Genomic DNA, 10,874 nt, shown 5'->3' on the forward strand with positions numbered 1-10,874 from the left:
TGTACCTGAAATACACATATAGGCATGATTTCTCACTGTTGATGCCTCTTGGGTGCAAAGTTATTTTCAGTGCCAATTCCCCTCATCACTTACCTAGAAGTGGTTAGTAGATTACAGCTCAGCATTAAATGTTGCAGCTACCTTTAGTTCACATATTTTTTTCTATTTGCCTTAGGACTCACAGCATCAGGCATTTCAGCCTCCAGGATACACTACCAAGTAGTGTAGCGATATATGCAGAGATAGATACACAGCACTGGGATATGAGGGGCAAGGTTTCCTCTGAACACATTACTAAAATTTAGTTAGGTATTTCCAAAAAAGTTCACACTCAAATCCTGTGTGTTAAATTTGGGAAGGACAGTGTTGTATGCGCTGAGGCAATGGGAAGTGGAGCACACAGAAATGGGCTGTTATGGCCTATGCAAATACAAGTCAGTGCAGTTTCCTATTCTGTGAGGACTTTAAAAGACTAACACGGATGAGTAACATCAAATAATACGGGAGCATCCTGACATTTGCCCCAGATTTTGAATACAGCCTTTCCCAAAGTTGGCATTAACGTATGCTTTTTTCCCCAATTCATCATAACCTAGCTCTCTGAGGGCAATCTTACGTGAGATCCTGCTCCAGCCTGTTTTTTCAGGCCCACTCACATCGGCTAATCTGGGGTAGGGTCTGGTCATCTTTGGTTTTCAGAATCAAACCTCTGAAAATCCTCCTGAGCATGTCTTCTGCCCCAGAGACAGCTCATTACTAATTAGGCTGAATCACAAGGAAATAATCTTTCAGAAAACACTGCTGATTCATACTGCATTTCAAAACTGTACGCAGCATTACTATGTGATTTGTAGAGAACACAACATTCTTTTGCAAAAAAGCAGCACAGTTAAGCAGAAAACCTTATCTAATCTTGCTTGATACCATGCACCATATTAAATGTATCAACTGCTATCATATAGGATCCAGATGTAAACATGCTGTAAGCTTTAAGGGTATGCTAACTTTATATCTAGTATATATCCTGTGGCTGAAATGTGTAGTGAGGCCGGCAGTTGCGAAAGGCCTGGCTGGCTGAGAGGGTGCGGAGAGGCACAAACGTGACCGATGAGCGCAACAAGAGCGTGGTTAGTCCTGCCAGCCACAAGCAATCTAGGTGTATATGAGGTATACAGTTTTTTAAACCATGCAGCAGTGGAGCAAAGTGCAAACTAGATGAAAGCAAAGTGTCAAGCTGACACAAAACAGAAGTGCGCTTCTGCCTGCTGAGAGGGACTCTGCGACGGTGAGACGTGTCCCCATGTCCCTCTCTCACTCTCCTACTGCTTCCCTCGCGGTGGCCCAGGGTGTGACCGAAGTGGGAACTGCCCAGCCTCAGCCCAGAGGTGGACGGCAGCTCCGGCAGGGCTCAGCGGGGCACATCGCGGAGCAGATTTCGCTCCGTGACCTCCCCAGCACAGCGGGCACCGCTCCCCTGCGGCCACCGCTTTTGGTCATCCTTCTCCTTTCGGGACATTCTCAGGGGAAGAAAAAATTAACTGCAACTACAGTACAGATTCATGCAAGCCACTGCTTAGCCATCTTGTTTAGTCAGAATAATATTCAACTTTGTTGGTCGTGCTTCAGAGAGTTCATCATATACGCATGATGGTCTGAAGCTGTGAACCATGTCCTACCTTAATGTACAAGCAAGCCTGCTTTGTGATGCACGCCACTTAATGCAGGAGCTATGCTCCTACAATTTTTGATCTGTACATGACTGAATAAGAAAAAAAAAGCAGTAATTCATTTATAACTTTTTGAGATAAATTGGCTAAGAAAAATTGGTCTGGCCCTAGATTCTCACGGCTAAGAAACATGTCGCTTGTAACCACGGAGTTATTTTTTAAGAATTTTCAGAATAAGAGTGAGTCAGATCAATTCTGCTGAAGGGACAGATCACAACATTTTTGAAGTGTATCTTAGTACCGTTCAGTACAAATGCACTTTTTTCACTAAAATATGCTTGTGTTAAACCACCAGTGCCTCATATGCTGATAAATGAATTTCAGGAGGCAACAGTTTGAGTGAGATAACCATTTCATGTTAGTTGCTGACAGCAAGACTGAAACTGTCCCCACTGCAACTCATGCACAATTATAACCAGAGGAATGACTGGTTGCATCAAGAAATGGGACATAGTCCCCAGTATTAGACATAAAACATTTCAGGAAACTTTGGATCTAGACCTAGACATTGCATCTGTATTTTAGTAGTGGGACAGTGCATTTTATAATACAAATGGATGGCAGACTACAATACAGAGCAGCTAGTGGTCTTAACCATAGTTTTCCTTGTTTTTGGTTTATGTGAACGGCTTTGTCCATAACTCTGAATTTCCTTGCCTTTGTTATGTGTCAGCCTGGCCAAAGTAGACAAATGTGGTTTAATTCACACAAGACCTACTTATTTCCTTATAATGGCCTTGTCATCTCGAAATCTTGCTATCTGCGTAAACAGTCAGACTGTTTTTTTTTCTGAATGCTGGGAATTTTCAGTCTCGGTTCTGAGATGCTGGGAATTTAACACTGAATCATTGCCAAAGCCCCAAAAACATGCTCTGTGGACTTCCTATTGCAGTGGTATTTGTAGGGCTGAATTTTGACAGTTGGGGATGCCAGAGAAATAAATATTTTTGACATCCCACAATGTTCCTGTCTACCAGCATAATACTATTGTGCTTAGGGCTGAATTTGGCATTGCAGGAGGAGCAGATACTTTAGACCACATACAAGATGATAAAATGTTCTATATGGATGCTGCAACAATAAGTAGGTCTTCAGTCCCTGTATATCTGCATCCAACTTCAAATACGTACGAAGGACTCTGTAAATAGTAACTGATCCATGACACTCAGGTGGTATTTATTGTTACCCATGCTTTTCAAATAGGCAAATTTAAAGCAGAAAACTTAACTGACTTGATCAAGTCAAAGTGCAAAGGCAGAGGTGTTTCTATTTTCTAGTATGCTGCATATACTGCATGACACCTAATGCAGCATATGAATCTGCTATTTTTACTTGTCTTTGGTTATGGCTGTTTGAACCTCTAGGTGGTGACTTAAGTAGCAACATTAGACAGAAACCTCAAATTACTAGCCTTGCTCCACTACGGAGGGGCTGCAACATCCAGCAGTAAAGATCATACTACTTGCTCCAGATACGTAGGGTACAGCGAGAAAGGGAATTCTCTAGGGATTGTATCTCACTTTATAAACTCGTGAGAATCCACACACAAATGCAAGAACACAATGGCTGCTGGATGCGAGGATGCTACAATTTGAAATTTCTTTTCAGTTTTCTCTTCCTCATTTTCAGTTTTCTCTTCCTCATGCTGCATTAATACATCAACAGTTGTGAACATACACTTCCAACCATGCCACAGAATTTTATTATTAGAAAATTGTCCAGATATAATATCCAACAGAACAGAATTTTAAGCCTCAACTGTTCTCTTCCTCTGCTGCATTGATGTGAATAAACAACAGTTTTAACATTTCAGAATTTCCTTTCATCTCAAGACAGAATAAAAAGTTGAAATTTTGAAATTCATGAAATGAAAATTTAAAAAAAGGCATCTTGTGAATATCAAAGGGAATTTATTCAGGCATTTTGCAATGATAAGATCAAAGTACTTGATCTGGATGTTACCATTAAATGTGTACGTTCCAAATCACGACTACCAACATCAGCATGTGCAGCCAGAATGAAGTGGCTTGACCTGACCTGACCAAAAATACAGAGAGGGCTACTCAATAATAATAATGTTGATCCATGTCATGTGCTTGTGCAAAACTTTTGATTACATCAAACCTGTATTGCCTCACTGAGGAGAGAAGAATTAAACTTTTTTCAGAAAGATGAGACAGGAATCAGTAATATTCAGTATGCAGGGATGGTTAGAAGCAGAATGTTTTGCAGAGCATGCAAAAAACATGAAATTAAACCTAAAACCCCCATAATCGCACCAATTTTTTCAGTAAACGTATAGGTCAGCTTGTAGGGCGTTTCCCTTCACCACTGTTTTGTTCTCATCCACACCTATCTGAAACTAGAATCACTTCCTCCAAGCAGGTCTGCTTTAGATATTTTAATTTTTCTGTGCATGAGTTTCTGATTTCCTTTCTTCGCATTTTGGAGTTATCTACTTTAATTACATTTATAGTGTCTCCCTTTCTATCTTGTTTCAATTGCATGGGGGATTTTCACATCCTGCTATATTACAATGAAAAAAATGCCCTTCTCATATTCTGTCACATTGTAACTTTGAACTTCTAGCTAGACTTCAAAAGGATGTTGCCTTCTCTTTTAGCTAAAAAGAAGGGTGGAACACCTCTTACTCCAAACAATAAGCAGTGACAGGCCCTGGTCTGTTATTCTTTTGAAGTCGTAGTATACTTTGCTGGGAAATAAAGCCCTCCCCATTTCTACCAAATCAAACATGCAAAATAATAGTCTTCATTTTATAGGCAACAGCTCTCGGCTTTCTTCTCAACTGTTCCCTATGCATGAGGCTCCCGGAGAAACCCGCAAGCACCCACTATCCTTCAGCTGAAAATTCACCAACATGATGCCACCTAAAAAGCACTAAAGTGTGTATATAGAGTTAATAGCTGTCTCATATCTACTTTGTGGTCTTTTCACTGCTCATCTCACATTTTCAGTGAGAGCTCTTTGAGCTTTTTGGGACAGCTTTCTGGGAGAGGTGCATTTTTAAACCATATGTATGAATAAAATCTAGGACAGCTGCATGCCAGGCCCCAGAGTAGATCATCTAATTATAAGACAGTCCTGTCCATCATCCTTGCTATTTTGGGGTGTCTGAACAAATGTGACTCTGAACCAGTGAAAATGCTCTTATATCTCCCTTCAGATTACCCCCAGCAAGTTTTCAATATCTCTAGCTGTGCCACTGATGATTGTGATTCTCAAAGTATCCTATTCCCACTGGACTGAATAGGAAATAAAGGTGCACAGGTCTTTGCAGATGAGGCCCTGTGCCATGCAGAAGGCTGACCTACTTTTTTAACTCCTCGTTTTCCATGATAGCAGCTGTGATGGCTCTCACAGCTATCAGTACTTACACAAAAACCCTACCCTAATCTAGAGGAAAAATGATTATGCATCAAGCATAGTCAAAATACTTAGGCAAACTATTGGCAGTGATATCCTTCAAAATGAAGCCTTTCTAGACTCTGTACATACGCATATGATAGCTCCTCTCCTTTCTAATAAATAATTCTTTCAGTCAAAGATATTTCTTATCTGCTTGATATTTAGTACTGATGCACACTGGTGTTTGTGGCAGCCATTAGAGTATTGTGAACAGACTCTACATACTGTTTTAACCAGTATATAGACAGATATATAGACCAGATATATAAACATCAGAAAACACAAGTACACACATTTTGCAAGTATGTGGTCATGAAGCAAGAACTGGGTGCTTTAAAAAACAGACTCTAAATAGAAGTTGCTGTCTTTGAATTTTCTGTTTGGACTGGGTTGGAAAAAAGCACAGAAATACCCCTTTTCAAAACTTGTTTGGACAGGCTTCTTGGGGATGCAATCCAGATTTCTCTGAAGCACTCCAAGCCCTTATCCTTTGACACCCTCAGTTTCACCACCAGTTCCCTGAGAGCACAAATGGGGCTTTTCACCTAGCCGTGTGTGGGGACCTTCCCACATCCACTTCAAGGACCTTTTTTAATCTCCACCTTCATGCAGCTTCAGTATCACAGGGACACTTCTTAAAGCCATAAAGAGGGAAAAGACCCCCTCTTTCTCCCTCCCCATACTTTTTTTTCCCTGGAATTGGCAGTGGCTCATGATGAGAGGAAAGTTAAAAGGCTGAGCTTTCTCAGATCACCTCCCTCTGCTTCCTTCATGCCCCTCCTGCCGTGGTTCGTGCCCGCTCGCCGCGCAGCCCTGCCAGGGCACCCTGCCTGCAGCCGCAGCGCTGCGAGAGCGCCCTGCGCCCGGCCCTCCCCACGTCCCCCGCACGCCAGCCTCCGCTGCAGCAGCCAGCTGCCTTGTCGTTTCCCCTGCCCTAACCCGCAAGGAAACGCAGAGCAGGACCAAATGCACCAAAGGGACTTTTTTCTTCACATGGGCTGTAGCAAAGAAATACCGCGTAAAGGCTGTAATTTTGCCGTAAAGGATGGGCATTCGGTGTGTTCAGCAACATGTTGCATGCACCTCCTGGAGGAGAGCAGCCTGACAACAAGTTGAACCAGATCCCTTTGCTAGGGCGCTAAAAGACACGGAGGGTTTTTGTCCTCCCGACACATCGTATGCGGGCTTTGTGAAGTTACTGCAGACACGCGCTGATCAAGCCAGGGGACGCGGCCAGGCAGCGAGCGGCACGCACGAATCGGGCCCCGCGGGGCGCGCGAGGGGCGCTATGGCAGCGCGGCGGGCGCGGCGGGCGCGAGGGGGCGCTATGGCAGCGCGGCGGGCGCGGCGGGCGCGACGGGGCCGCCGGGCGTTGGGGCGCGCAGCGGGCACGCAGCGCTTTGGGCCGCCGCTGCGGCGCGGTGGCAGTGGCCCCGGGCTCGGTAGCGCCGCTGCGGGGGCGCTGGGGCAGCTCGGCTGCGCGCCGGTGCCCTTCGCTCCGCTCTCAGCGGGACTAAGCGGCCTGAGAAAATCCAGCGCCCGCCTGATAGGGCCTGGGTTTTCTGAAATAAAGCTGAACACTGTCTCTGGAAAGATATCTGATTAAAAACCGTTTTGCATTTTTTACAGAAAAATGCATGTTGTTAAAGCAGTTTGTGAGTATCATACCGATCGCTCACATGTTGGCAAAACCCATTGCACTTGCCGTGCTAATGGGACTGTTCTGGCAGTTCTGAGTTATCTCCAAACAAGCTGCTCTGGGCAGCAACCATCCTCACAGCATCAAAGTTTTTCTGATGTTAACCATCAGAATTTCTTGTATTTTAACACTTTAAATTATGTTCCTGAAATATGTTGTTTTCAAATGCCAGAAGAGTGTCACAGGGAACAGGACAGTAACACGCTGGAAGGCCTGGTCTGGATTCGCTCCTTTGACTACTACTGGTAACTTTTTTAAATAGGACATGGTGCATTATTTCACAGATCCTTGTCTGCACTGGTCGAGGGGAGGAATGTTTTATTTCCTCAGTCTTTTCTAGTCTTTAAACAATTTCCCATGCTTCCCGGCAGCTAAAAATGATTTTTAAAGGGCAATGCTATGTCTGTTGGTTTTCTGATCATTACCGTGTCTTTCAACACAGCTGACAGAGCACTATACCTACGAAGATAATCTATTAGAACATCAGTGTCCAATCCTGTGACTTTACCACTTGAGTGACATTCTAACAGTTTCTATTTTCCCCAAAAGATTCCACATAATTTTGAGAAAGAAAATACACTATTTGTCTCAACCAATCTGGCAGAAGTCAGCTGGCCTCTAGGCAGCTGCATGATACCACTGAGTAAAAATAAGCAAATGGTTCTCAGCTACTCCAGAGAGACTTAATTTGTTTCTATATCCATCTTACATCATTTTAACTCAGGGGCATTTACTCCTCATTTACACCAACAGACCAGCAGGAAGACGGGAGGCATTAATTCCTGGGAGCGGATGTGGCATGGCCGTGTGCCTTCGCAGATGCCCTAACGCAAAGGGTCAAGTGCATCTGATTTCTTTGTTTTACTGGAAGGATAACCAAGCTTTCTTGAGCAGCAGTATTTAAAGCAAGTGAACTACGGGAAGTCTCTTCCCTCAACTGCTATTACACAGCTTGCAACCTTTCGTTCAGGAGATTAAGTTTGCATCTCTTCACATTATCTCGTTGTAATTGGAAAACTTTCATTTTGACAGAGAAAATGTGCCAGCATCCCTATGAGCCTTGCTACAAGCCAATGCTGAGTGCCATCTGGAGAACTGATGCCGAAGTCAAGCAACAACATCCTGTCATATTTTATCTGGAACTCTGCAACAGAACAACTAATAACATCTTCAGCTTCATTCGTCTGGATCTCAAGTGCTCTTGGCAGAGGTCATAACCAGTAGTGGCTTTGCTGATTTGCTGCATCAAAACTAATTAGGTTACAGTGCTCACTGACAGAGCCTCTGATAACGGCATAAAAGCCTCCGGCTTTAACTTTACTCATTATGTCAAAGTAAAGTTTAAAAGTCATAAAACTCACACTCATATCAGCTTCCTAGCTGTAAATTTTAATATCCATTAAAGATGCCTATTCAGCTTGACTGAGCTGCCTGCCCCTTACGTAACTTCATTTTTCCTTTCTTTTTTTAAAAGTACTCCTGATGGGGTGGGGTTCAGGGCAAGAAAACACGAGCCTAATGTTACAGACAAGGATTTCAAAATCCGACATTTCTACTTCCAGTGCTCTCACGGGAACAAGCTAGAACACCCCGAATTTACTCATTTGGGTTTTTAAATGAATGAACTGAAGCTGCCAGCCTCCTGTGTCTGAAGAAAACTTGGCATAAGTGACATTTTTACCGTGCTTATTGGAAGTCTGTTCTTTTACCAGACACTTTCACATTTTGTTTTACTGAATGAGTCAGTTTTTAAAATCTGAGTAAAATTAAGATAACCGTTGCACGGGGTTAAAATTAGGGCAATGCTCAGGGTAAAAGCCAGGGCACATCTTAACGGTTCTTTGTGCAAGTGAGAAAGCAGCAGGAAAGAAGATTTCTGTCTGCACAGAGGGAAAAGAGAAGTAAGGTTTACCAGTTTCCTGCTTAAATGTTGTAAAACATGTCAGCAGGGGGCCGTGGCAGTAAGGAGAATTGTGCTTGCTCACAGCAGGAAAGTGGCACTTCACTAGACTGGCTACATTGATTATCAAGATGAGGCCCTCTTAAAGAGCTAGCACAGCACTTACATGTATTATAAAGTGCAAAAGAATCACGATTAAAAAAAGACAGTATTGTGTATTGGTTCTCCTACTTTCCACCCATTACAGTTTTTACAGGCTATGGCAGTGCTAAGAGCTGATGCAACTTTCTTTTGTGCTCTCTACTGATGAAACTTTCAGCTGAGTATTAGGGCAGGCTGTGAATTTTGCACCTTGGCTTTGCACTTTGGCTTACAGAGCCTGGATTTTGTTGGACACTAATGTCAGGTCATCTGTGTTTGATAAAGACACTAGGAATATGTGAGAATAACAGTTAAATGAGTATTTATTTGAGTATTAAAATTTTCCTATGCTCAAAGGGTAATTATCCCACTGTTAATTTAATATTCTTACCTTTCCAATTTATTTATTGCTTATCCTTTTTTGCATAAGGAAAATACTGTGAAACTCTGAATCTTCTAGTGCTCTTATTTCAGACAAAGGCTTTGAATTACATTAAACTATCAACTCCAGTTTAGAGCACTGTAAATAACACTGCTACTTTAGAAAGGCCTGGTTCCTCTTGGTCACATATGCTCTGCTCTACCAAATCACCTTACTCTTCCTGCCTTGTTTAATGTATTTCTTGCACTATGACAGAAGTATGGAAAAATACTGAGCAATGCACCTCCATGCCAGTGTCCCCAGACTGAAGGCATGTTGTTTACCCACAGGAGCATTTTTAGGTTGGCAAACTAGAAATGGCAAAATTTTCTAGGATGACAATGCAATGTTTAAAGAGATTATAACTGCCTGCATCGACGGACATTTGAGGAGTGTGAACACTGAGGTCCAGATCCCCAACACACTCTGCTTTACCACACTCATTTCAGATTCCTTGTGATCACAAAGTTAATCATGTGCATAAATGTGTGCAGGACTATGGCCTAATGATGGACTGAAATTAGTCAGCATGTCACACAGTACTACAATTAGGACGTAAAAATTAAAGGAAAGGAAATTTAGCCTGAAAATCAAAAGAGCTCTTGTCACAGAAAATGTCAAGCTTTAAACTATTTTCCATGGCTGATGGGTAGTTTCATTACTTGGCTCTTAAAAACCAAAACAGAGCAGGCAAATTGTTAGTAAAAACAAAATAGCAAATAAAACACCCTAAGTGCATTAGGTATTTTCAGACTGTAACCTCTCTATCTACATGTGTGGGTCCAGATAGACTTTCAGCACAGATCTCAAAAGAAGTAGTATCTTGTTACATATGCTTGATAAGAACTACAGGTACAGTGCATTTAGTCTTTTTGGACTTGGAGTTACATGGTCATGATGACAGGACAGTAGCTAGCACTTCTGATCTGGGAACTTAGAATAAGCTAGTAATCCTCACTGTATCTGGCTCGAACTATTTCTTTGATTTATTTGATTTAGGATACTTTTTCTTAAAGTTCTGAGGCTGGTCTCTTGGGACAGAAAAATGAGCAGAGAGAGAGCACCATGGACAAAGAAATATACCCTTATTTGCATACAGGCAGTAATGTCACTGAGAAATTGTAAAAAAAAGAGAATTGGCTGTTGAATACTTACTTTGTGGATTTTTTTTAACTAAGCTTTAAACTGGAATGATGCAACACAAAACTAAAACTGTGCATACAGCCCAAATTTGGAAAATATGCTTTCAGAAGATAACATTTCATTTCCTATTTTTTCTTACAATGCTTGGCTGAAATATGAGCTTTAAAACTGCTTACCTCAGGGAGAACCGTGTTGCCCAAATTTTCTTACCACATTAGAGGGGTTTGTTGTGACAAAACACAAGAGAGCCTGGGTTAGATTACCACCCATCACTCAGTCCCTGCTTGCAGCGTGCGAGTGCTGTGAGGACCATGTGTTACAGCTGCTTCGCCCTACTAGGTAGCTTAAAGAGGGGCATAATCCAGCCATAAATTTACAACAAAGAATCCCCTGCTGCAGAGGAACGCTGTTGGAGAT

Source organism: Dromaius novaehollandiae, chromosome 7 (genome assembly GCF_036370855.1).
Source record: "Dromaius novaehollandiae isolate bDroNov1 chromosome 7, bDroNov1.hap1, whole genome shotgun sequence".
In the NCBI taxonomy this organism is placed as follows: domain Eukaryota; kingdom Metazoa; phylum Chordata; class Aves; order Casuariiformes; family Dromaiidae; genus Dromaius; species Dromaius novaehollandiae.